Source organism: Moschus berezovskii, chromosome 19 (genome assembly GCF_049115385.1).
Source record: "Moschus berezovskii isolate FMDL1 chromosome 19, NW_MosBer_1.0, whole genome shotgun sequence".
In the NCBI taxonomy this organism is placed as follows: Eukaryota; Metazoa; Chordata; class Mammalia; order Artiodactyla; family Moschidae; genus Moschus; species Moschus berezovskii.
This window is the reverse complement of record NC_142478.1, coordinates 18744249-18771922: the sequence shown is the minus strand read 5'-3', so window position 1 is coordinate 18771922 and position 27674 is coordinate 18744249. Positions and strand designations below refer to the sequence as shown.

The following is a 27674-nucleotide window of genomic DNA, read 5'->3' as shown; positions in this document are numbered from 1 at the left end:
CCCTTGCATTCCTATACACTAATAATGAGAAAATAGAAAGAGAAATTAAGGAAACTATTCCATTCACTGTTGCAACGAAAAGAATTAAATACTTAGGAATATATCTACCTAAGGAAACAAAAGACTTGTACATAGAAAACTATAAAACACTAGTGAAAGTAATGAAGTAAGTAAGTAAAGTAAAGTCACTCAGTCGTGTCCGACTCTTTGCAACCCCGTGGACGGTAGCCTACCAGGCTTCTCCGTCTATGGGATTCTCCAGGCAAGAATACTGGAGTGGGTTACCATTTCCTTCTCCAGGGTATCTTCCCTACCCAGGGATCGAACCCGGGTCTCCTGCATTGGAGGCAGACGCTTTTAACCTCTGAGCCACCAGGGAAGCCCAAAGAGGACACTAATAGATGGAGAAATATACCATGTTCGTGGATTGGAAGAATAAATATTGTGAAAATGAGTATACTACCCAAAGTAATTTATACATTCAATGCAATCCCTATCAAGCTACCAAAGATATTTTTCACAGAACTAGAACAAATAATCTCACAATTTGTGTGGAAATACAAAAAACCTCGAATAGCCAAAGCAATCTTGAAGAAGAAAAATGGAACTGGAGGAATTAACCTGCCAGACTTCAGGCTCTACTACAAAGCCACAGTCATCAAGACAGTATGGTACTGGCATAAAGACAGAAATATAGATCAATGGAACAAAATAGAAAGCCCAGAGATAAATCCACGCACCTATGGACACCTTATCTTCGACAAAGGAGGCAAGAATATAAAATGGAGAAAAGACAGTCTCTTTAACAAGTGGTGCTGGGAAAACTGGTCAGCCACTTGTAAAAGAATGAAACTAGAACACTTCCTAACACCATATACAAAAATAAACTCAAAATGGATTACAGAGCTAAATGTAAGACCAGATTCTATAAAACTCCTAGAGGAGAACATAGGCAAAACACTCTCTGACATAAATCACAGCAGGATCCTCCAAGACCCACCTCCCAGAATATTGGAAATAAAAGCAAAAATAAACAAATGGGACCTAATTAAAATCAAAAGCTTCTGCACAGCAAATGAAACTCTAAGCAAGGTGAAAAGACAGCCTTCAGAATGGGAGAAAATAATAGCTAATGAAGCAACTGATAAAGGATTAATCTCCAAAATATACAAGCAGCTCCTTCAGCTCAATTCCAGAAAACTAAGTGACCCAATCAAAAAATGGGCCAAAGAACTAAACAGACATTTTTCCAAAGAAGACATAAACATGGCTAAAAAACACATGAAAAAATGCTCAACACCCCTCATAATCAGAGAAATGCAAATCAAAACCACAATGAGATACCATTTCACACCAGTCAGAATGGCTGCTATCCAAAAGTCTACATGCAATAAATGCTGGAGAGGGTGTGGAGAAAAGGGAACCCTCTTACACTGTTGGTGGGAATGCAAACTAGTACAGCCACTATGGAGAACAGTGTGGAGATTCCTCAAAAAACTGGAAATAGAACTGCCATATGATCCAGCAATCGCACTCCTGGGCATACACACCGAGGAAACCAGAATTGAAAGAGACACATGTACTCCAATGTTCATCGCAGGACTGTTTATAATAGCCAGGACATGGAAGCAACCTAGATGTCCATCTGCAGATGAATGGATAAGAAAGCTTTGGTACATATACACAATGGAGTATTTTTCAGCCATCAAAAAGAATGTATTTGAATCAGTTTTAATGAGGTGGATGAAATTGGAGCCAATTATACAGAGTGAAGTAAGCCAGAAAGAAAAACATCAATACAGTATACTAATGCATATATATGGAATTTAGAAAGATGGTAACCTGAACCCTGTATACGAGACTGCAAAAGAGACATAGGCATATAGAACAGTCTTTGGGACTCTGTGGGAGAGGGTGAAGGTGGGATGATTGGGGAGAACGGCATTGTAGCATGTATATTATCATAAGTGACCAGTCCAGGTTCGACGCATGATACAGGATGCTTGGGGCTGGTGCACGGGGATGACCTGGAGGGAGGATATGGGGAAGAGGGAGGTGGGAGGGGGGTTCAAGAAAGAGAACACATGTACACCCGGGGCGGATTCATGTCAATGTATGGCAAAACCAACCAATATATTAATGTAAGGTAATTTGCCTCCAATAAAATAAATTTTAAAAAAAAAGAAAAAAAAGAAAAAAAAGAAAAACTTAAAAAAAAATGTATTATATTCCGCCAATATGTCAAAACGTATATACAAGAATACGTAGATGAAACCTGGCATTCACTGCATGTTTCTCCTAAGATAACATTCAATAGATATACATCCTGAAAGGGACAACCAACCAACGTAAGGTTTCTCTGCATTAAAAAATAAAAGTTCAAAGGTAGGAGAACTATAGAATAAAGATGTAATAAAACTAGAGCAATGAAAATGCGTAAAACAAAATGGGGCAGAGGAAGAAAGTCACTGTAAGATTTTTAAAAAAGAAAAAAATTACATCGCATGCTTGCAAAGTCACTTTAGTTGTGTCTGACTCTTTGCGACCTTATGGACTGTAGCCCACCAGGCTCCTCTGTCCATGGGATTCTCCAGGCAAGAATACTTGAGTGGGTTGCCATGCCCTCCTTCAGGGGATCTTTCTGACACAGGGACTGAACCCATATCTCTTACATCTCCTGAATTGGCAAGTGGGCTCTTTATCACTAGTACTACCAGAAAAAAAAAATTACATTAATACATTAAAATAGTGAAGACAACTGGGTGCACCAAAATCAGCCAACTTTTCAATCATGAAGGCTAGGGTTGTTTGTACCATAGTTTAATTTTGAATTGATAAGCAAAAACTTTTGAGTTTAAGAGCCTTGCTTTGTATCTCCTCCTAGGTTCTCTGGAAGGCACCGTCTGAGATCAAACAATTCCAGGTCAGCCAGAGGGAGGAAAAAAGAGAAGGGCTGAAACGAAAAAGCAAAAGCAGACATAAAGTGGTCTGTTTAATGAGCTGGGAAGAACTTCACAAGAAAACAAAGCTGGCTACTTGACCACATGGAACAACTCCAGAGAAGTCATAATGGAATTTCTCCTCTTTGGAAAGATTTTCTAGGTGGAGGAAAAGTCACTTATTTATGCCAGTTCCTTACCATCTTCTTTAGTTCACTGGTAAAGACCTCCATGGGGGCATTAACCCCTTCATACCTCTGGCAGTATAATCTGTGGGCAGCCACTGCCTCTGGGCAGCCAGTAGGGAGTAATATCTCAGTGGAGACAGAACTTTCCTGGGTCTGGTCTGGAAAGCCATACAGAATCACTCTGGATATTCCATGGCAGACATCACTGGGGTCATGACAATGGCTGGTCTTCACCTTAAGGGAGGCTGATAACTGATGGGATTAGGAGATAAGGAGACAGTGATGGCAGTAGCTGTGGCTCTCGATTGAGCAAGTGATCAAAAGCTGAAGACGTGTTGGGGGTGAGTAGGCATAGAAAAGCACATAAACTGGGCCCAGGACAGGCAAACCTCTTGCAAAATTCAGGTTCACTTGCATCATTTTACAAAATCCAGATACCATATAGAACATCCTTCATCTTCCCCAAGAAGGAAGTTCAGGTACAATCCTTCAAAGTGATGGCCAGTTGCAACTCCCCAAAGATTTAACGAGAAGCAGTGCACCAAGCACAACAGTTGATACTCACGCTGATTTGGGGGCCTTAACTGATGTTGATTACCAATCTTTTCTACCACTCATTCCAGATTTGCCTCAGACTCTACTGGCACTTCAGCTGGTCTGGGTTGCTGCCTTGTGACATTCAGTTCAGTTCAGTCGCTCAGTCGTGTCCAGCTCTTTGCGACCCCATGAATTGCAGCACGCCAGGCCTCCCTGTATCACCAACTCCCGGAGCTCACTCAAACTCATGTCCATTGAGTTGGTGATGACATCCAGCCATCTCATTCTCTGTCGTCCCTGTCTCCTCCCACCCCCAATCCTTCCCAGCATCAGACTCTTTTCCAGTGAGTCAACTCGATGCATGAGGTGGCCAAAGTATTGGAGTTTCAGCTTTAGCATCAGTCCTTCCAATGAACACCCAGGACTGATCTCCTTTAGAATGGACTGCTAGACCTTAATCCCAAGAGATTAGGCTCTTGGGCTTCCCTGGTGGCTCAGAGGGTAAAGTGTCTGCCTATAATGCAGGAGACCCAGGTTCGATCTCTGGGTCGGGAAGATCCCCTGGATAAGGAAATGGCAACACACTCCAGTACTCTAGCCTGGAAAATCCCATGGACAGAGAAATCTGGTAGGCTACAGTCCATGGGGTCGCAAAGAGTCAGACATGACTGAGCGACTTCACTTTTCTTTCATGGAATTTTAGTTGTTGCAGGGTCCCATTCATTTGGGCATGGAACACCTCTGAGTTCTAGTTATATTTTTCTTTGCTCACATTGTGAACAGTAGCCCTGTTTCCTCATGGTATTGAGCATAGTACCTTTTACTATCTCTCCTGGTCCATTTAGTTAGAAATGTATGGTAGTCACATCACATGTAAAATCAATCACAAGTCCCAGATAATTGGGACTCTTACTGGGTCCTCTGACAGAACTGCCTCTGTCCCTGCTCTAAGAATCAGTATTCTAACTGGCAAAGTCTAAGGTTAGAGGGAAGGGAAGCACAGATCTCCAAGTAGGGCACTGTGATTGGATACAAGGGCCCACCCTTTCTTCTAGAGGTGGTTATTCTGGCTATGACAGGCACAACATCTGATATGAGCTGTTGATTTAGTTCATCCTGGAGTTTTTTTGCCCAAGTTGGTACCTTAGCTGAGTCTTTCAAGATGAATATAATTCCACTGTTCTATCAGGTCAATGGCTTTTGGTTGGGGGTGGGGGGCGGTGAGGTGGAACGGAGTGCAGTGATTACAAACTCGTATTGCAGCTCATTTGATGTAGCAAGTGTCCTTTGGTTGGAGCAATGTTATGTGGGACAGCATATCATTGGATCAGGCATTCTGTGAGCCATCAAATGTGGGAGCTGGCAGAGGTATTGTGAGCAGAAAAAGCGAACACAAATTCAAACTACGTTTCACGTTCCAGTATTAACTGTTGCCTTCTCCAAGGTCATAGGGATCCAACTTAATTGACCTGACACTAAATAGCTGCTCAGTCTCCCCTACAGAATGGCACAATATTTGAGTCCATTGCCAATGTTAAAGCAATGTTAATTTAGCAGTAACAGTAGCTACATCAGTCTTGGAGAGGGAGGTCATGCCTTTAGCTTCAAGTATAACCCCAGTGTCTATCACCAAGGCCATTCTATTCATGGGTCTATTTCACAAACTCTGGGGTGTCTGGTTAATATCCATGGGCAGATGATAATAATGTCCATCTGGTTGTAAAGGGCCTTCTATGCAGTATTTGTTTTCTGATGAGCATGGCTCTCAGGCATAAAGGTATATGTGCTAACTCTTTATAAGCCCATCCACATACCCCTGTCCAGACTCCTTGAATCCAATCTTCTAGTCTGATTTCTTCCAGATCATTCACTTTGCTAATACTCAATATATATCCATGCCTGAAGCCATCTCTCTCTCTAAATGAATCACAATTACACTAAGTTCTTCAGATCTATCCACGGGATGGTTTTGTCATTACTAATCTTCATTATCTACCTAACACATCAGGCTGACCCATCTTTTTAAGAGTTTGAATTCTTTCCTCCTCCATGAGTCAATATATGAGATCTCCCATGGATCTGTAAGTATGAATGAGAGAGAAACATTATGAAATAGAGGTACTGACATGAGGACAGTGACATGAGACTCTGGGGCAGCTCTTTATGAAATATGTTCATACCTCCCAGATTTGCTTAAGCTCAATTCCAAACGTATCACTCCCATCTCACAATACCTTACTCCTGTATCACACAATGGGATCACGTTAGTACCTACCTCATAATGGGCAGCTCCAGGCCAGAAATGAGTCCCATCAACAGAAGTTTTGTCTCTTAACTAGGGTCCAGTATTAGACTGGGATGATGCAGGAGGCACCAACACATTTCAAAACCCTAAAGATCTGCACTGAAACAGTCTTATCTGGATTTGCTGAAGCTTCCACAGGCTAAAACTATTTCTCACCACAGACACTTTCAGGCCCAAGGCTGAACCTCCATGTTCATGCACCCAAGGGCTTGCAACATAGGATCTTTTGAAATGTTCTTGTTACTTGGGCTCTATTTGACACATTCTGCTTCTCCATTAATGATTTATATATATATATATATGTAATAATTTTTATATATGTAATAATTTTTATATATATTATATAAATACATATATATATAAGTATATGTATTTATATAATATAAATACATATTATATATACATTTATTTATATATATATGTAATAATTTATATATGTGTAATAATTTTTATATATATTATATGAATACATATATATAAGTATATGTATTTATATAATATAAATACATATTATATAATACATTTATATAAATACATTTATATAATATAAAACCACTATATCATATACATCAAATATATATATGATATATAGTGATTATATACATTTTTATGTATATGACTTTTATGTATGTTAATGACATGTGTATCAGAAATACAGCTCAAAAGCACAACAGTCACTTATGTGCACAGATGAAAAAGGTCTTTTTGTGTATGTATATGTATGTGTTGTGTTCCTGATTTTCCCCATTATTTGTCATTGAACCAACTTATGTTAGAGATGAAGCAACCCTGTTACTCCACTGCAGTTATTAGCACCCCCTTCATTTGTAAAATATCCCATTAGATAATCCAAATTATAGGATACCAGAATTAAGATATCCTTTTGATATAGACTATAAGAAAACAACAACTACAAACTCACACAATGTCACAGCTGGAAGGAAATTTAGGAAACAATTTGAAACCTGTTGCTTCACAGAAGGAGACATCTAAACAGAACTGCTTGTTAGTCTCGAAGTCACTAGAATACTATAAGACTTGTAGACTGTAATCCCCATGTACACACTTTCCTCATCCCATAAAATTCTGCACTATCAAGGCAAAGAAACACATAAAAAATTAACAAAATAACAAACAATAAACAGTGGCTTGTTTGTTGAAGGTACTCAAAGAATGTATGTTCAGTGAGTTCCATTTACAACCTGGACCTGCTGACTTTCAGAAGTACATTTATAATCTTTCATGTACTCTTAATATTAAACCTGAACTCAGGATAAGCTATAATTGGGAATTTTTACTTCTTAATCTTCAGTTAGAATGGCATGGACACTAGGTACACAGTAATAATCTCTAAAATGTGTTCAAGTTTACAGTGATGTCCAGTATTCTGAGACCCATAGATAAGGCCGCTGTGGTCCAGCCTGCAAGTTGCCACTTTTACCTAATAGAAATCTGGCAGCCACATTATAATTACATAGTTACCCATCTTTACTAAGTCTTTGGTATGAATGATAAAGGTGATGAGCTCTGTAAATCCATTTTCAATTCATAGAAAAATATTATTTAAAACACTCCTTGCCCATCTATAAACTTTATCATTTTACTCACAGTAACAACAGCTTCTGCTTTCAAAAACTGTCTCTTTCAATTGTTACCCTACGACAATAAAAATAAAAATTTCTTTCTGGAAAATCTCCTGTCCTTCTAGAAAACATACAGTTTCTTATGAATTCCCTACTCTTCTCTTACTAAAGTTCTATTTTTAAAACAAATCTTCTAGCTTGTCTCTAACTCCTTCTGATTCTCCAAGACATTAATAGCGAGGCATGGAAAGTTGAAAAGACTGAATATTCTAATATTAATAAGCTTAGGCCGGTTACATGTTAAAGTTCTTTTGGCACTTACTGCCATCCATCCACTTTCACTTTGCTACCTAAAAAAATAAAAGGCAAATTATATAAAATAAGTCTCCAAAGGAGACAGGTGATTGCTAAAGCCTACTTGAGAAATATCTAACGCTCTATGGTTCTTGACATTTCAACTGTAAAGTCTGACATTCTTGATAGTTGATGAAATATTCATACAGCACTCTAGAAATAACCTGATGGGGCACTTTTTGTCTATATGGTTTATTTCATCTTGCCCTGTTTAAATATTTCAAAAATACATGCTTTGCCTCTGCAGGAAAATTTCAAGTAGTTCCTGGAAGTTCTTATGACCTGCTGAATTTTCCAAAATGTGAAACACAAAATTAAGTATATAACAAGCTTGAAATGCAGGCTATTAAACAACATAAAGAGAAAATGAGACCACCCCCCCCCAAAAAAAAAAACCCAAAGGACTCCTAGAAGAATAAAGAGGAATAACTGAACACGAAATGAGTCACATAAACTAAAAGGGAAATAACCAAACCTACCTTACAACGTTCACATATGATGCATGAAACATTGGAAAGATAATTAAACAGAAAAAAGTTCTGTAAACTTCCTTACTTACACCCCTGGGTGTCATGGCTAAAAGAGCAGGGAGGGTGTTGGGCAATAGAGAAGCCAAGTAAGCAAACTAACATCAGACCCCTTTCCTTACTCCAGCCACCCATCTGCTCTAACTGAATCTCTCTAATTATACAGAGCTATAAAAAAATTTCTGCTTGTAAAAAGTAAAACTAGGTTTAAGACTACCAAAATAGAACAACAGTTAAAACAGGAGAAAGTTTATCATCTACTTAAAGCTTCTGTTTTAAAGATAGTTTTAAAGCCTGCTGATAATGTATTTAAGAGGGGGAATTCCAACACAGGTAAACTTGCTCTGAGTCTTTGAGTCTCTGAGACTTGTCTTCGTTATCATTTTGTTTGACCACAGTCCTTAGTCCATGGAAAGTGTGTAACATAGGCCTGTTGACTGAATGAATGAAAGGACTGCTTGCAGACTGTAGTTATTAGATTTTTCTGATATTCGAGAGACAGTCAGAATATAAACTGACTCCGTATAGTCAAGGACCCTATAGTCAAGGCTATGGTCTTCCGAGTGGTCACATACAGTTGGGAGAGCTGAACCATAAAGAAGGCAGGACACCAAAGAACTGATGCCTTCAAACTGTGGTGCTGGAGAAGGCTCCTGGAAGTGCCTTGGACAGCAAGGAGATCAAACCAGTCAATCTTAAGGGAAGTCAACTATGAATACTCATTGGAAGGCTTGATGCTGAAGCTGAAGCTGCAGTATTTTGGTCATCTCATGTGAACAGCTGACTCATTGGAAGAGTCCCTGACGCTGCAAAAGATGGAGGACAGAAGGAGTAGAGGGTGCCAGAGGATGAAATGGCTGGGCAGCGTCACCGATGCAATGAACATGAACTTGGGCAAACTCTGGGAGACGGTTAGGGACAGGGAGGCCTGGAGTGCTGCAGTCCATGGGGTCGCAAAGAGGCGGACACAGCTGGGGGACTGAACAACAGAATATAAACTCACCCTAAAGCAGAATGCTAAGATCTACTCCAAATACAGTGGATACCCGTAATATATAAACGTGTCACTGTTGAGTCCTCTGACCTTATATGGTCTAGGTCTGTAACCCTGGCTTCTTTCCTTCTTCCTCAGGGACAAGAAAGGTTTAAATATATCTTCATATTTCTTTTCTTACTGCAATGGCTTATTTTGTGTGTCAGTTTGGATGAACCACAAGGCATCAGATGTTTGGTCAAATGTATTTGCAGATGTGTCTAGGAGTGTGTTTTAAATGATATTAACATTTAAATCTATAGACTGAGTAAAGCAGATTGTCTTCCCTATATTGGGTGGCTCTCATCCAATTACTTGAAGGCTCACATAGAACACAAAAGGGCTGAACAGAGGAGAACTCCTCTCGCCAGACTGATTTTGAACTAGGACATTGACTTCTCCTGGGTCTCAAGTCTGCTGGCCTTTGGACTAAAACTACATCACAGTCTCTCCTGGGTCTCCAGCTTGCTGACGCACTCTGAAGTTTTTTGGATGAGTACACACAGACACACATACACACACCTCCTACTGGTTCTGTTTCTCTACACAATCTTGAGTAACACACTATGTAGAGATTTTATCACAAATCTTTCTCTCTGCTTATGTAAAAGAGGTCAGGGGGTAGTGATGAGATATAAATGTCTAGAATATAGTTTAGGCTCTTTCAAGACTTTTTTTTTTACAAATACTCTGCTGACTTCTTCAAAAGAAAAATAACCACAGAGACACTCAGCTTGTCTAAGGGACATACACAAAACACTGCTCTAGTCCTGGGGTCAAACTCCACACATGAGCATCCATTTTATGTGTAAAGCCCCCCAATTAAAAAATCTGGTTATGTAAACTCAAAAATCTTGAGTGCCGAAGAATAGTTAATTCATTTACAAGAATGTAGTAAGACCAAATAGCCTGATAAAAGTTTATCTACCAAAGGATACAGCCCAGTAAGAAAAACATTAACTTATTATCTGAAATTGTTATTATCTAAGCAAATAAAAATATTTTCCCACAATGAGCTGTATAATACCATTTTGTAAACTAAAAATAACTTCACAATTTAAATAGAGCTTTTGGTAGTTATCACACTCTAAAACTACATGTGGGTGTACATGGGTGCAAGTTTAATAGCCAAATGGCTTTCATTCATTAAGTAAAATTACACCTCAAATCAAACCCAAAGGAGGCATAAAAATTTACCCATTAGGAAAAAAATTAAATACAAAATAGTCAATGAAGAACAGACTCCATAAATGACTGGTGGGTGGCTTCATTTCATAAAGTGGTCAGGTGATACCATAAAACTGATCAAAGTTTGGAAAAAATGACTGGACATTCTGAGTGAGCATTTACTCTGGTTTTTGCTTGCCATTAAAATAAGTGGCTGTGGTATTGCACACTGAAGCTAATTACAGGAATTAGTTGTAATCATAGAATCTGTTTGTATCTGATAACCAGCCCAGTTCTATAATTTAATTTTAGGTAACTTCATTAGAAAAAGCATGAGGAATTATGAGAATGTTCTATTCCATCCTGAGAGTCTATTTTCTGTTACTGACAAAGGTGGTTTGGTATTTATCTACCTCTAGATAACATTCCACTTACCCTCCAAAGTTTGTCAAACATGGTCATCTATTATTATTTTCTTTTTAATTTCTTAAAGCTCAGTGTTCCACTTATACTTAAAGTGGTGGCATATTATCTGAAATTTATCCTAAATCCACATATACTAATACATGTCTTTTCATTTTGGGTAGCCAGGAAAATTACTAACTGTACTAACTGAAAGGTTATTAAGCAAGAACTTGTGCTCACAGTATCATTATTTTTCCATTACTTCTGCCCATTCTTTTAGAAAGTGTAAACATTTGTGGGTATTACCCCTGTGAATTCTCACCCCTGGATCTGGAATGTAGGTGTCCCCAGTTCAGTTTCAGAGGTATATGGTAATCCAAGAGGTTCCACAAAGTTCTCAGCAATAGAGGTCTCTGAGGGACACCATGAGGTTTTCCAGGTCATCATTCTATACTTTGGTATAGAATGTCTCTTTACATTTTCTTAAAACAATCCTCAGATAAAATTGTTTCAAAGTTCAGACTAAACAAAATAAAAAGTTCAGTCCCACTAGGCATATTTCAAGAGCTCAACAGTGACATGGTTATCAGAGTAGGCAGTGCAGTATAAAACATTTCCACCATCATGGAAGTTATAGTAAACAACACTGCTCTAGACAAAGGAGAATATAAGTGAGCAGTGTAGTGACTTGTCTGATGCCATATGGTAAGGAAATGGCAGAATCAAGACTTGTACCCAAGGGTCTTGCGAATGCAAATCTTGTTCTCTTTTTAATCCCCAGTGAATATGATTTCCTCAGCAGCTAAAAGGTAAAGAATCTGCCTGCAATGCAGGAGATGCAGAATCGATCCCTGGGTTGAGAAGATCCCCTGGAGGAGGAAATGGCAACTCATTCCAGTGTTCTTGCTGGGAAAATCCCACGGACAGAGGAGTATAACTGACTGTGGTCCATGGGGTCGCAAAGAGTCGGACACAACTGAAGCGAATGAGCAGGCAGGCATGATTTCTCTTAAGAAAGTTATCCTTCCATAGGAGGACAACACGGGAATCTCCCATGTGAGGGACTCATCTGAATGTCACTTTCACCCAGGTCAACAAAGCTGGTGCAAATATTTTGCTCAAGTGTGCACTTACCAGACAGCCTTGGCTACCAGAAATGTTGGTATCTCAAACAACTAAACAAAATTCTTATATATTTTCTATTTTTTAACAAATATTTATGTAGTGCTTATTACGCTTATTCATACCAAGTACGATAATAAGAACTTTACAAATGTTCACTCATTCTACATGCATAACAGTCCAGGGAAGTAGCTATTATTATTATTATTACTATACTTATTTTACAAATGAGGAAATTGAGACTCAAAGAAGATAAGTAACCTACTCAAAGTCATTCAGATAGTAAGGAGCCAAGTTGGGATGAAGCCCAGTGTTTAGGGAGGATGTCCATGTTTTCAACGCTGTTAGAAAGACCCTCCACTAGAAACGGCACAATCTCACTCTCACTAGATATCACAGAAGGACATATATCTGTATACCTTCAACTTGGGGAAAAAAAAAACACAAGAAAACCTGCCTTTTGGTGACAAGGATACAGCTTGATATCAGTCCTCTTATTCTTTACATTAAATTCCAGTGAGCAGGAAGAAAGGAGGATTTTATGTTTCTAGTGTTCTTCGTTAAAGATCCTACTGCTGGTTATACTCGATGAGTGCGGTCCAACAGAACTCTCTCTGTGACGGGACTGTTCCAAAGTTGTGCTATTTAATTGTGATGGTTACTATCCACATGTGAGTACTGAGCACTTAAAATGTGACTCAGGTGATGGAAAAACTAAACGTTTAATTTCATTTCAACAAATTTTAACTTAAGTTTAAATAGCCACTGGTTCAATTAAGAGTCACAGAGGGCTCCATTTTATCTTCTAAACCTTGTGCCTGACCACTATGTCCTGCGTGAATGAATTATACTTATCTATTCAGTCATGAAGATCAGAATATTTCAATTATTCTACATACCTTACTTCCAGATATAATCCATCACTAAACTCTGCTGAGTTCAGTCATTAAAAAAAAAAAAAAGAAAACTCAAATGTTTGTACATTTCACCATTTCCCCCAACCACTGAGGTCTTAGCCACCATCATGATAAGCCTAGACAACCACAATATGCCCTAAATTGTTTTACCTCTACACACGTCTCCGCCTTTTTCTAAATGTAATCATGTCATCTCTTGTAACAATTTCAGTTGTTCTTGGGATAAGATTACATTCCTGAGTGCTTATTATATGCCAGGTATTATGCTAGGTTCCAAGAATAGTTCAAGAAGAAAATTGACAAGTTCTTCCTTTTCTGTGTCCCAGGAGGCCCTAACTAATCTGAAGCCTGACTATCATTCCAAAATCACTCCCAACTCTAAACACACCAGTTTTCTAGAAGACATGCCCAGTCCATTTTTCTGACCACTTGGAATTTGTAATGCCATACAGTAAACATATCTATGAGGTATGCTAAGTTAGTAAACTAAAGGAGATGACAAATATATTCTAGACCCAGTTTTCTATCTGAAACACTGTCACATTCAGGCAAGATAAAAACAGTGATAATAGTTTTGATATATTGCATGTCTCCTGTGTATATGGGGCTTCCCTGGTGACTCAATGGTAAAGAATCCTCCTGCCAATTGAGGAGATGTGAGTTCGACCCCTGGGTTGGGAAGATTCCCTGGAGAAGAAACTGCAACCCAGTCCAGTATTCTTGCCAGGGAAATCCCATGGACAGAGGAACCTGGTAGACTACAGTCCACTGGGTCTCAGAGAGTCAGACAGGTCTTAGCGACTGAGTATGCACACACAGGAGTGGTTTCTGCATATTAAAGGCCTATGTACATATGCGAGCTTCCCAGGTGGCACAGTGGATAAAGAATCTGCCTGCCAATGCCAGAGATACAAGAGACTCGGGTTTGATATTTGGGCAGGGAAGCTCCCTTGAAAGAGGGCATGGCAACCCACTCCAGTATTCTTAACCTGGAAAATCCATGGATAGAGGAGCCTGGTGGGCTACCATCCATGGGGTCACAGAGAATCTGACATGACTGAGCAACGGAGCGTGCATGCATGCATATACACATATACCAGTCATTTTTCATCGACAGCTCATTTTAAACCTCACAATAACTTTGTGTTTTTATTATTTAACCATTTACAGCTGAGGAAACTGAATATTAGGACACTTACATAAATTGTGGATTTGGGAGCATCAGGTTTCAAACCCGGAGTTGCACTTACACACACACACACACACACAGACACACACACCCGGAGTTGCACTTACAGACACACACACACACACCAAATACTGTAGTCACTAAGTGCTAGACAAATGATAACAATGTTATCTAAAAAGTGAAAAAGACTGAAAATCGAGAGATTAAATAATTTTCTAAAATTATAACTGTGTATCAAATGGTAGATACAGAGATTTTGGACTTATTATTATTCCAATTCTTTAGTTTTATCATCACAACCCACACTCTCCCCTACTCAATCCATGTGAAGGAAAGAATCCTGGTACAATGGGCAAACATGCTTCTGAATGAGTTTTGCCTTATTTGTCCCAGAAGGGCTATTATTACAATAGCAAACAGCAAAATAAAACACATATTTCTATCGCCAGCTTGGTGATACTAAGCACTCTCCAGGACCTCTCATTAAATGATACCAAGAATTCATAATGATGAACTTAATGGCACACAGCATCTGTCCTCAAAACTAGGAGTTGGTAGAACAAATGTGCTTTCTATGATAAATAATATACCACATGGTATTCCAACTGTGCATCAGCACTGCATGAAGAAAACTGAACAGAAGAAATAACACTAATCAGGTAGCAGTCAATAGTGGAGTCCTGACGGGATATTTTTACACATCATTGTTAGATCTTTAGGACTTCAGATTTCTCTCAGAGAAAGCAAGCAAGAGAGACAGGAAGAAACAAAGATAAAGCAGAAGAGATAAAACATCTATGAGATTCATCAGCTCGAGGTTTATTTGTTATCTATGAAACCTAAACAGTATAGCTGCTCCTATTGCTTTTCCCATTAATCACTGTTTCTTTCAGGTCAGTAAGGATTTTCAGTGTGCCTTTATTTTATCTGAGTATGCAAATGTCAATAGACTCTCAAAAGTTATGTGCTTCAGCCAGGCCAAAATAAACAAAGCATAGGTGAAACTGGAGATGTGGGAAGAGGGTGAGGAGCCCTAACTTGCCTTACAGGCTGGGTAAAGGAGAAACCTTGTGTGGTGAAAAATTTTGAAAGACAGTACATAAGTTATACTTGAGATGATTTAATCCCATGGACAGAGTAGCCTGGGGGACTATGGCCTGCGGGTTGCAAAGAGTTGAACACGACTGGGATGCTAATACACGCACAACCACGTCCAGTGAACAGGGTGGCTCACTATGTGGTAAAATTCTACTGTAAAACTTTTTGTACAATGAGGATATTTCTGAAGTAGAATTTATCTGAATGGATTTTAGTTCTAGCTCACAATTCCTAGCGAATGCTTTCAACATTTCTTAAATGACAGCCTGTAGCATTATCAGTTTGAAATAATATAACCCTTTTTTAATGCAATAGTCACAAAATATTTTAAGATAAGGTGCAAGATCAGAAAATTAAAAATCTTCAGCATTTCTTTCAAATTATATTTAATGCTTAGAAAACCCATTTAAAGGTATATGGTAATATTTAAGTGAGCATGTATTAACAGAACATGTCTCTAAAATGTAACTTTGTGCAGCAAACAGGCTTAAACCTGGGATTTCAAAGTATCTTACTATTATTTGCGTATATAAGAATATCCTGTATTCAAGCAATAGATTTAAGATTAGATTTTCAATAGATAGTTATACTTGTCATAGGTCAGTAATATGGCTCAGAAAGTGAAGCGTATAGAATATTTGAAATATATAGTATTAAACAAAAAGGTGTTTATCTTCATTGAAAAAAATTTTTTATTATCATGAATGTAGTATATGTACAATATTTACAAACACTAATACCTAAGAGAAAGCATTCACATTCTCTCAAAGAAGTGCTGCTGCTGCTAAGTCGCTTCAGTCGTGTCCGACTCTGTGCGACCCCATAGACGGCAGCCCACCAGACTCCGCCGTCCCTGGGATTCTCCAGGCAAGAACACTGGAGTGGGTTGCCATTTCTTTCTCCAATGCATGAAAGTGAAAAGTGAAAGTGAAGTCTCTCAGTCGTGTCCAACTCAAAGAAGTGCTAGGAAAACTTTTATTTAAAGATGTTATGTCCCCAATTCTATCTCATTTTTCCTACTAAAACATTTGGTCCAGATGTTTTATAGTTTATTTACAGGATTGTTCCTCTGTCTAGTACACACAAAGGTTTATGTCTTAAATAAAACCTAAGAAAGTCTTAAAGTTAATTGCTATAAATTATTCCTATCCTTTCTTTCAGACTCTCAAAATTATACACAAGGAAGTTTCTCTCCTTCCTTACCCCTGGGACCAATGGGAAAAAAAAAATACAAAGAGAAGAAATGAAGCAGGAGAAAAGGAGAAAAACACATGATATAAATCAAACTAATTTTTCCCTAGGGAATTTTATGGACCATGAGGTTCATCTTCATGAAATACTTCATTTCTTAAAACTGCTGTGCCATAATAAGTTTTTGATCATACTATAATGTAGAAAAGTGTACATTTTTGACAAAACAAACACTCGATGACCACCCAAGCCTCCCATCTAAACATACACGTGTGCACGTCATCATTTAATATGGTACGTGTAGCTGTCACAGAGCTTCAGTGCCACAAGTTCCATGATGACCTCTAGTAACTAGATATTTCAACATAGACTAAGCACAGCAAACTTTTGAAGTAGTACAAAATCCAAAGATAATACTCAACATAAAATACACGGCAACACTAAAACAAGCTATAAAAATTTTATAGGTGGTAGTTTGGCAAGACCTACATAACTTGCTGCATGCAACCCACGATGAGGGACTGTAAAACTTGAGGTACTATAAACACAGGCAAAGGGGCACGTAAAGACGCACACAGAGGCACATGCACCTTCCATGCGTTTAGGATCTCTGCGCTGCCTTCGAGAGGTCACTCTCTCCTTTTCTTTCCATTACAATAACCCCATGGTAAACCAGTTGTCTTCCCCCCGCCCCACATCCATCAAGGAGGCTAGGTCAAAGACCTGGGCTGCTTTATACTGCCACATCCCTCATATATCATGATTATGGAGTCATGTAGTAAACTTCTTAGAAGCACAGTGTTATTCTGATAACTTGGTAATAAGAACCTCCCCCTCTTTCCTTCCCAACACATAATTTCAGTCTAGCTCTCAAGAGGTTACACATGAAGGCTGTGTCTCCTTGATACTCCTGCTGGAAATCTGCATTATTACAACATTTTCAAACTGATTATGTGAGTCTGTAACGGGAACCGTGAATTTTTCTTATTTATTTTTTTAATTGCTCAGCTGGTCAAGAATCTGCCTGCAATGCAGGAGACTAGTTTGATTCCTGGGTTGGGAAGATCCTCTGGAGAAGGATTAGGTTACCCACTCCAGTATTCTTGGGCTTCCCTGGTGGCTCGGGTAGTAAAGAATCCACCTGCAATGTGGGACACCTGGGTTTGATCCCTGCGTTGGGACGAACCCCTGGAGAGTGGAAAGGCTACCCATTCCAGTATTCTTGCTTGGAAACTCACATGGACAGAGGACCTGGTGGGCTACAGCGCATGGTGTCACAAAGAGTTGGACATGACAGAGTGACTAAGCACAGCACATAGTTAATTTTTAATGTGGTGTTAATTTCCTTTATAGTTTAATTTTTATTATTTTTCAGCCACACCATGCAGCATGCTGGATCTTAGTTCTGCAACCAGCAATTGAACCCATGCCTCCTGAGATGCAAGCATGGAGTTTTAACCACTGGACCACAAGGTAAGTCCTGTGCTACTTTCAGGTGTACAGCAAAGTGATACAGTTTTATATATATATATACACACACATACATATAGTTATTTTAGATATTTTTCCATTATAGGCTATTACAAGATATTGACTATAGTTTCCTGTGTTATGCAGTAGGTCCTTGCTGCTGCAGGTGCTAAGTCGCTTCAGTCGTGTCCGACTCTGTGCGACCCCATAGACGGCAGCCCACCAGGCTCCCCCGTCCCTGGGATTCTCCAGGCAAGAACACTGGAGTGGGTTGCCATTTCCTTCTCCAATGTGTGAAAGCGAAACGTGAAAGTGAAGTTGCTCAGTCTTGTCCGACTAGTAGCGACCCCATGGACTGTAGCCCACCAGGCTCCTCCATCTATGGGATTTTCTAGGCAAGAGTACTGGAGTGGCTTGCCATTGCCTTCTCCGAGTAGGTCCTTATGGTTTACCTATTTTATATATAGTAGTGAGTATATGGGAGGAGACGGGGAGGACAGAGAATGAGATGGCTGGATGGCATCTCCGACTCGATGGACATGAGTTTGAGTGAACTCCGGGAGTTGGTGATGGACAGGGAGGCCTGGCGTGCTGTGATTCATGGGGTCGCAAAGAGTTGGACACAACTGAGCGACTGAAGTGAACTGAACTGAACTGATATGGTAATCCCAAACTCCTAATCAACCCACCATAATATACCCCTTGGTAACCGTAAATTTGTTTCCTGTGTCTGTGAGTCTATTTATGTTTTGTAATAAAGCTGAAACTGCAATACTTTGGCCACCTCATGCGACGAGTTGACTCACTGGAAAAGACTCTGATGCTGGGAAAGGTTGGGGGCGGGAGGAGAAGGGGACGACGGAGAATGAGATGGCTGGATGGCATCACCGACTCTGTGGACATGAGTTTGAGTGTACTCCGGGAGTTGGTGATGGACAGGGAGGCCTGGCGTGCTGTGATTCATGGGGTCGCGGAGAGTCGGACACGACTGAGCGACTGAACTGAACTGAACTGAATAAGTTCATTTGTATCATTTATCCATAAAAAAGTGAACCATCGATTTTGAGGAAGCAAGGTCACCAGCAGAAAAGCTCTAAGAGATTGTTATACCATCACAGGGGAGAAATGATTGTGGTTGGGATTTGAATGGAAGGCGTGAAATGTAAAAAATAAATGAATTGAAGAGCAACTGTGAAATTAGAATGATGAGACACTGACACTTAAACTTGAATATGGATAGATGTAGTGAGACAATATAAAAATATTTATATTTTACATTTCTGCATTGAACTGTTTGAAGAATGAATGTTATTTACTAAGGAATTAATTGAGGGAGAATAATTTAAAGGGAAAGACATTGCAAAGAATCAAGAATCTCTCTTATGGATGCTGTCATGAGAACACAGTAAGCCCATCCTCATTTACTATACATTTTCTTGAAGAAGAGAAGGAAGAAAACTCAAAATTCTAAATAGCTGGCAATTTTCCTAAAAAACAGTCATTCAAAATTTTTTTTTTATTTGAAGGAGAGATAAATTTAAAATAGACTTTGATGTTCAGACAGAAAGTAAACTCTAAACAAGAAGAAACCAAGATAAAGTTAACTGGCAGTCTAAGTAGTCTATTATTTGTACAAATTATTATCAAATGGTAAAGAATCTGTCTTAAACGTAGGAGACCTGGGTTCGATCCCTGGGTCAGGAAGATGCCCTGGAAAACGGAATGGCTATCCACTCCAGTACTCTAGCCTGGAGAATTCCACGGACAGAGGCGCCTGAAGGCTACAGTCCATGAGGTCACAAAGAGTCGGACACAGCTGAGCAACTAACTCTCTCTCAGAGTTTATCACATTTGTTTTCTACTGCTGTGTAACAAATTACATTCTAAATACACCATCCAGAAATAATCTTTGTTTATGTTAGTGTGCATATTACTAATAGTTTAGTATAATTCTAGTCTGTTTTCCTTCTAGTTTATGTATCAATCAAAATTAAGATGTAATAATTTTGAATAATTAATAGCCTGCATTTTTAGCATTATATAGTAGATTCACAGGTTATTCATAATACAACTCAGATGCGGAAGGAAAATTAAACATGGTATGGGGGCATGATAGTTGTGGGGACCAAAAATCTGCTTTCCATAGTGAGGCTGATGAAAATGTGACAGATGTAGAAAATAAAGACACAGTATTTCATCTGGGTAGTGGGTTGAGAGTGATTTACTTTTTCCTTTTTATATTTTCTATATTCTCACTGTTGTCTATAGTGAACATATTTTATAGAAAAAAAGTACCATATATTTTACATATCTGTAAAATATTGCTTCAAGAGCAAAGAAGCAGAAAATTGCTAAGCACACAAGCCTTTCTTCATAGCAGTAAACATAACTTGATATCTATAATTTCTTGCTTGTGAATATTTTCGACCTAAACTGTAATATCAAACTCAATGTGTAGTGTTGTGGAAACACTTCACAGCCAATGCAAATGCTGTTAGGCAGCTGAACTTGAACTCAGAAGGCATTAATGCTTTAGGCAAATTAGAGGGAGGACCCAAAGAATTTAAACTCGATCACTGCCCTCAGACTCTGTGTACGTACAATCTCAAATTTAATAAGTGATTCACTTTGAGATCAACGTGTACTAAGAGACTAATAGCAAGAGAGGTTTTAGAAGGCTGCTGAATGCAATGACAGACATTGTGTTTGGGTGATGGAGTAGCTGTTGCACCATTATGTCCCTGATGACATTTACACTCCATGTCACGATGGGTGGGATAAGTAACATTTTCCTCTTTATAATTATAGTACACATTATGCAGAGAGGTGAACCATGCACACACATGGTCCCTGCAAACAGAGTCACACTTAGCCTGTTAAGTGTATACCAACGTCAAAATAATAAAAAGAATAATACGCTTAAATGTATGAGTGGGATATCATTCTTATTGAGCTAAATAATTTATGAACTACTAATAATTCCTTGTTTTTAAGACTGTTGTGACTAGACATATACTTAATACTCCTTTAATTTCCTACTTTACTTGCTATTTTCTTTTATAATTAAATCCAAACTCAAACTCAGGAAATCTCTACCTGAGAGTTTATGAAGCTGATGTCAATCAGAGTAATCTTTTCAATTTTCCCTTTTTTACCCCCTTGGTAAATGAAGGGAAGTCATGTCACAAAATATTCAAACAATACCCTAAACACTCCTATGTGTGTGTATGTGCTAAGGCACTTCAGTTGTGTCCAACCCTTTGGGACCCCCCGGACTATAGTCCACCAGGCTCTTCTGTCCATGGGATTCCTCAGGTAAGAATACGGGAGTTAGTTGCCATGCCCTCCTCCAGGGGACCTTCCCGACCTAGGAATCCAACCCATGCTTCTCTTATGTCTCCTGCATTGGCAGGCAGGTTCTTTACCATTAGCACCACCTGGGAAACCCAAACACTCCTAGAGGGAGATGTCAAAAACACACCAACTTGAAGTTGTAGAGAAGTTTACATCTAGTATGAAAAGAGAGATTGCAAGAGTCAATGGATTATGAAAGAAAGTATAAGATTTTCAAAATCCAGACTTTCACAGAAGTCGAGGGCTGACAATGTTTATAAACTGATCATCTTGGTAACTGAGAGGGAACAGCTCACCTTTGCAAAATGTTTATTTTGGTCCTTTAAGGAGATTTTTTTGTGACCCCTGTTATACAGCTAAATTCATACTGTATTTACTAACTTTCCTTAAATAAAAGAGGGAGAAATGAAGAAAAGGAGAGGAAAAAAAGATTGCATATCTATGTCTATGTGTCTGCCTACCCATCTGTAACTATCTCTATGCATCCACAGAGCCTGTGCAGAAGAAAATATAAAAAGGGACTTAATGGCAGCTTTTATCTGCCGCTCATTTACTTACTGCTCTTCACCAACTAAAATGACATAATTTGGTTAATGGTTATTTTAAAGATTCAGAAAATAATTGTTTCTGTTTCTTAGCAATGAAAATGACCATAATATAAAGTTGCCCTAGCAACTTATTTTTCTCTGTTGAAGAAAAGACTCCAAGTTTTTTTAAAAATGACTCTTTCATTAGAGATTTCCAAGCTAAAAATGAAGCATTTTGCACCCTTTGCAAGTGCTGAAAGATAAGGGCACAATGGCACCCACAGTCTTCGTCAAACAAGGTAAGAAAACCCATTAAAGTTGTGCTGTTGGTAGGAAAGTTGAGGCAAGCAAACCTTTCTAGGATGTGAGTGAGACTAGGATTAAAAGAAGCCATCTGCAGTAACATGGATAGACCTAGAGATTGTCATACAGACAGACGTACGTCAGAAAAACAGATATCATATGATACCACTTATATGTGGAATCGAGAAAAATAGTACAGATGAACTTATTTATAAAAACAAAATAGAGTCACAGATATAAAAAAGCAGGGGGCCCCAAAACTTCTGATTACCAGGGGGAAAGGGAAGAGGGATAAATTGGGAGGTTGAGACTGATGTACAGACACTGCTATGCATTAAAAAGAAATCAATAACAACATACTGTATATAGCACAGGGGCCTCTACTCAGTACTCTGTAATGAACTATACGGGATAAAAATCTAAGAAAAGAGTGGATATATGTGTATGTAAAACTGATTCCCTTTGCTGTACAGCAGAAACACAACATTGGAAATCAACTATGAAAGTGAATGTGTTAGTAGCTCAGTCTTGCAGACTATTTGCAACTCCATCAACTGTAGCCTGCCAGGTTGCTCTGTCCATGGAATTCTCCAGACACAAATACTGAAGTGGGTTGACATTCCCTTTTCCTGGGGAACCTCCCAACCCAGGGATCGAACCCATGTCTCCTGCATTGCAGGCAGATTCCTGTCTGGTCCACCAGGGAAACTCTATCAATACTCAACTAAAAATTAAAAAGAGAAAAAAAAAAGAGGCCAAGAAAAGAACTTCAGAGTAAAGTTCTTTTTACGTTGGAGATTCCACCCAACCAAGAAAAAAGTCTCAGATTCTTTTGCAGGATAATGTCCTATTCTTACATTCTTAATTTGTTATATTATGCATATTAATTTTATAGTATAATTTAATGATTACAGTATAGTATTTTATATTATAAATAAAATAATTTAAAATATTTTATCAGTTGGATGGCATAAATCTTCAAGGGCAGACTTTCTAAGAAAGTTTGCTGGATGATATTTTCTGTGCTTTTAAGTATGCCATTTCCACTGTCTTCATTCATAAAAGATATTATAACCAGACCCTATATAATAAAGTGGAGAGATAGCCTTTTTCTCTCAATAATCAGTAGATATTACTCCATAGACTTCTGCAGAGAAATATTAAGGTTAGCCTGATTTTCTCAACAGCATATAAAGAAATAAAAACTGCATACATTTTCTTTCATGATTTTGCATGAATTGTTCTTTCACAAGAATGCAAAAATTTTCTGGTAGTTTCCAGCTTTTTGCCCTAAACATCTAACATCTTCCCACTCATCATTTTGAACGTTTTCCCACCTTTGTTTAGTATTTGAGAACTGTTTATGTTCCACAACTCATGTGATTTCTCAGTTTCAAATCTGTTCTGATTCTGGACTTTTTTTGCCTGCTGCATTTTAAATTTTCATTATTCTTTCCATTATTTCTTTCTTCTTAGCATTTTGTGATCACTCACCTAGAGCCAGACATCATGGAATGTGAAGTCAAGTGGGCCTTAGAAAGCATCACTACAAACAAAGCTAGTGGAGGTGATGGAATTCCAGTTGAGCTATTTCAAATCCTGAAAGATGATGCTGTGAAAGTGCTGCACTCAATATGCCAGCAAATTTGGAAAACTCAGCAGTGGCCACAGGACTGGAAAAGGTCAGTCTTCATTCCAATCCCAAAGAAAGGCAATGCCAAAGAATGCTCAAACTACCGCACAATTGTACTCATCTCACACGCTAGTAAAGTCATGCTCAAAATTCTCCAAGCCAGGCTTCAGCAATATGTGAACCATGAACTTCCAGATGTTCAAGCAGGTTTTAGAAAAGGCAGAGGCACCAGAGATCAAATTGCCAACATCCGCTGGATCATGGAGAAAGCAAGAGAGTTCCAGAAAAACATGTATTTCTGCTTCATTGACTATGCAAAAGTCTTTGACTGTGTGGATCACAATAAACTGTGGAACATTCTGAAAGAGATGGGAATACCAAACCACCTGACCTGCCTCTTGAGAAACCTGTATGCAGGTCAGGAAGCAACAGTTAGAACTGGTCATGGAACAACAGACTGGTTCCAAATAGGAAAAGGAGTATGTCAAGGTTGTAAATTGTCACCCTGCTTATTTAACTTCTATGCAGAGTACATCATGAGGAACGCTGGGCTGGAAGAAGCACAAGCTGGAATCAAGATTGCCGGGAGAAATATCAATAACCTCAGATATGCAGATGACACCACCTTTATGGTAGAAAGTGAAGAGGAACTAAAAAGCCTCTTGATGAAAGTGAAAGAGGAGAATGAAAAAGTTGGCTTGAAGCTCAACAGTCAGAAAACTAAGATCATGGCATCTGGTCCCATCACTTCATGGGAAATAGATGGGGAAACAGTGGAAATAGTGTCAGACTTTATTTTTTAGGGCTCCAAAATCACTGTGGATGCTGAGTGCAGCCATGAAATTAAAAGATGCTTACTCCTTGGAAGGAAAGTTATGACCAACCTAGATAGCATAGTAAAAAGCAGAGACATTACTTTGCCAACCAAGGTCCGTCTAGTCAAGGCTATAGTTTTTCCAGTGGTCATGTATGGATGTGAGAGTTGGACTGTGAAGAAAGCTGATCGCCGAAGCATTGATGCTTTTGAACTGTGGTGCTGGAGAAGACTCTTGAGAGTCCCTTGGACTGCAAGGAGATCCAACCAGTCCATTCTAAAGGAGATCAGTCCTGGGTGTTCACTGGAAGGACTGATGCTAAAGCTGAAGCTCCAATACTTTGGCCACCTCATGCTAAGTGTTGACTCACTGGAAAAGATTCTCATGCTGGGAGGGATTAGGGGCAGGAGGAGAAGGAGACGACAGAGAATGAGATGGCTGGATGGCATCACCAACTTGATGGAGATGAATTTGAATGAACTTGGGAGTTGGTGATGGACAGAGAGGCCTGGCGTGCTGTGATTCATGGGGTCGCAAAGAGTCGGACACGACTGAGCGACTGAACTGAACTGAACTGAACTAGCACTTTCCCCAAAGGTGTCTTTTTTTTTTTCTTTTTGATCATGCTGTGAAACATGCAGGATCTTTGTTCCCTGGCCAGAGATTGAACCCAGGCCTCCTGTATTTAGAACACAGAGTCCTAGAGTCTTAACCACTGGACCACCAGGGAAGTTCCAAACATGATGGCCCTTAATTTAGATCTTTCTGATTCCTTTTTCATAATAGGCATACCTCCTTACATTCTACTGAGATCACTAGCCAGATTTCTTACAGTGTTTCCCTATTTCTCTTTTGAATCTTCAGTATGACTTTTTCTCTACATTTCTTTAGAAAATATTAAAGATTCATCATTGAATTTTTTCCAACACATTTTAATAATAGATTTACACAAAAAAGGTGCAATGCAGGGAGAAAAAGATGGCAGAAGAGTAGGTGGATGTGGAGTACATCTCTCTCCACAGATACATTAGGAATACACCTTCAGACGCAATAGCGCGTGCAGAACATAAGCTGAGAGCAGACAGGAGTACCTGAGCAGCGGTAAATATACAGAACCACACAAAACTTGGTAGGACAAGGAACTAGGGGGAGAAAGAGGAGTGTTAGTAGGACTGGACCTGCCCTCAGTGGGAGGGGGAACTGAAGCAGGGGTGTGATCCCCACATCGGGGCAATTGTCTGAGTCAGAGGAGAAACACTTAAGGCTGAGAGTGAAACAGCTGATCTGTGGCAGCCTAAATGGAATGAGAATCAGACAGTCCTTGCTGCAGCCATGCATGCCCTGGACAGGGATGCAGGTCCCCTGGAAGGCACAGTGGCTGGGAACTGGAGTTTAGGGATTGTGGAGCAATCCCAGGGTGAAGGCTGCTGTTGACTGCGGAGGGATGGATCGAGGGGATGTGAGGGAGGAGATTGTGGTGGAATATTTCTGTGGTGGAAAGCCAGGCAGCCATGGAAGCAAGGCGATACTGCTGTCACACTTAGGGGCTGGAGCCATCACCACAGCCTCTCTCTCCCCACACACCAGCATTGTCAGCTGAACAATAGAGAGGCTGGCACATCAAACGCCTGATGTACTGAATTAATGTAGGACCCCACCAGGGTGCCCCTTTAAGTGCCTGACAGGCCCATCTACAGAGTAGGACCCCACCCAGGGTGCCCCTTTAAGTGCCTGATGCACCAATCTATAGAGTAGGACCCCAGCCAGGGGAGCCCCTCTCTGTGCCTGACATGCCGAACAACAGAGAAGGACCCCAGGAAAAGGAGCCCTCCCTCTAAGTGCCTGAATGAGCGGAGCTACAGAGAAAGACTGGCTAAAGGAGCCTTCTTACAGCCAGCTACAAGAGGCTTGAAAAAAGACTCTGATAGGGCCATAACTTCTGCTCTGCCAGGGTCCCCACAAGCCAAGCAGCCACACCACCTTCACACTCAACTCTCATGGGGGCAGAGCTGCCACAGGCAAAAACAAACAAAAAAACCCACTTATGCCTATGCGTGCAGGGTCACTTTGGTTGTGTCCAACTCTTTGCAACCTTGTAGACTGGGACCTGCCAGGCTTCTCTGTCAGGGGGGTTCTCCAGGCAAGAATAATGGCGTGTATTGGCCAAAACTGGTTGCCATACCCTTCTAGAGCACTATATTTCCTGCTGCCCTAGCCACCAACTGCCCTGAGTACCTGATGCTGCCAGAACACCTGCAACCGAAGCAGATGCACCACCTCCAGACCTGGCCCTCACAGGGGGAAACCCAAGTCCTCCAGGGCAGCCTCAGGAGAAAACCGCAGTGGACAACCCAAAGGTAGACATGGAAATAAAACCACAATTGAAACCCAGGGGCAGTGTGGCTAAGGAAGAACACCCCAAACCTTCCCACCAGCTGTACAAGCTGCAGATTAAATCCAAATGATCAACTAGGCAGACTCCGTCTATGGAATATATAAAAGGACATTGAAAGCTCCCACAAAAGAAAATGCACTAGTTCTGATAGCTGTGGACATCTGAGGCAAGAACACACAGGAGTAGGACCAGATTAGAATCTGAGTTGCCCCCACAGCAGGTCCAGAGACCAGCACAGTGTTGGAGGGCATCCTAGGGAGGTGAGATGGACTGTGACTCCCAGCGAGGGAAAGGACTCTGACAGCAGTGACTCAAGAAAAACATTTATTATTCTTAGGTTTTGACTTGCTCTGTGGATTCCTTTGGATTTTTTTTCTTTCTTTTTCTTTTTATTTCCCCCCACCTATGTTGTAGTTGTTGATTTTATTTGCACTATGAAATCTAATTAATCTTTTGAGCTTTATTTTTTTCTTCAGTCACATATTTTATTGTTGTTATAAACCTCTGCCTCTACGTTGGGCATTTGCAGTTCTGTAGAGGTTTCCGTTTTTTTTTTAAATTTTCTCTTTAAAAAAATTTTTAAACCTATTATTATTTTTCTACATTTATTCCTTTGTTTGCT

At 39.6% G+C, this 27674-nt stretch overlaps 1 protein-coding gene and 1 non-coding gene across 6 annotated transcripts in view; both read right to left on the bottom strand.

The window, feature by feature from the left end:
* Positions 1-27674, bottom strand: part of INPP4B (inositol polyphosphate-4-phosphatase type II B) — an 894316-nt gene that overhangs the window by 202759 nt on the left and 663883 nt on the right. The gene's annotated exons all lie outside the window — the stretch shown is intronic.
* On the bottom strand, positions 307-379 carry TRNAW-CCA (transfer RNA tryptophan (anticodon CCA)). The gene has a single exon. It is a non-coding gene; the product is annotated as a tRNA-Trp (tRNA).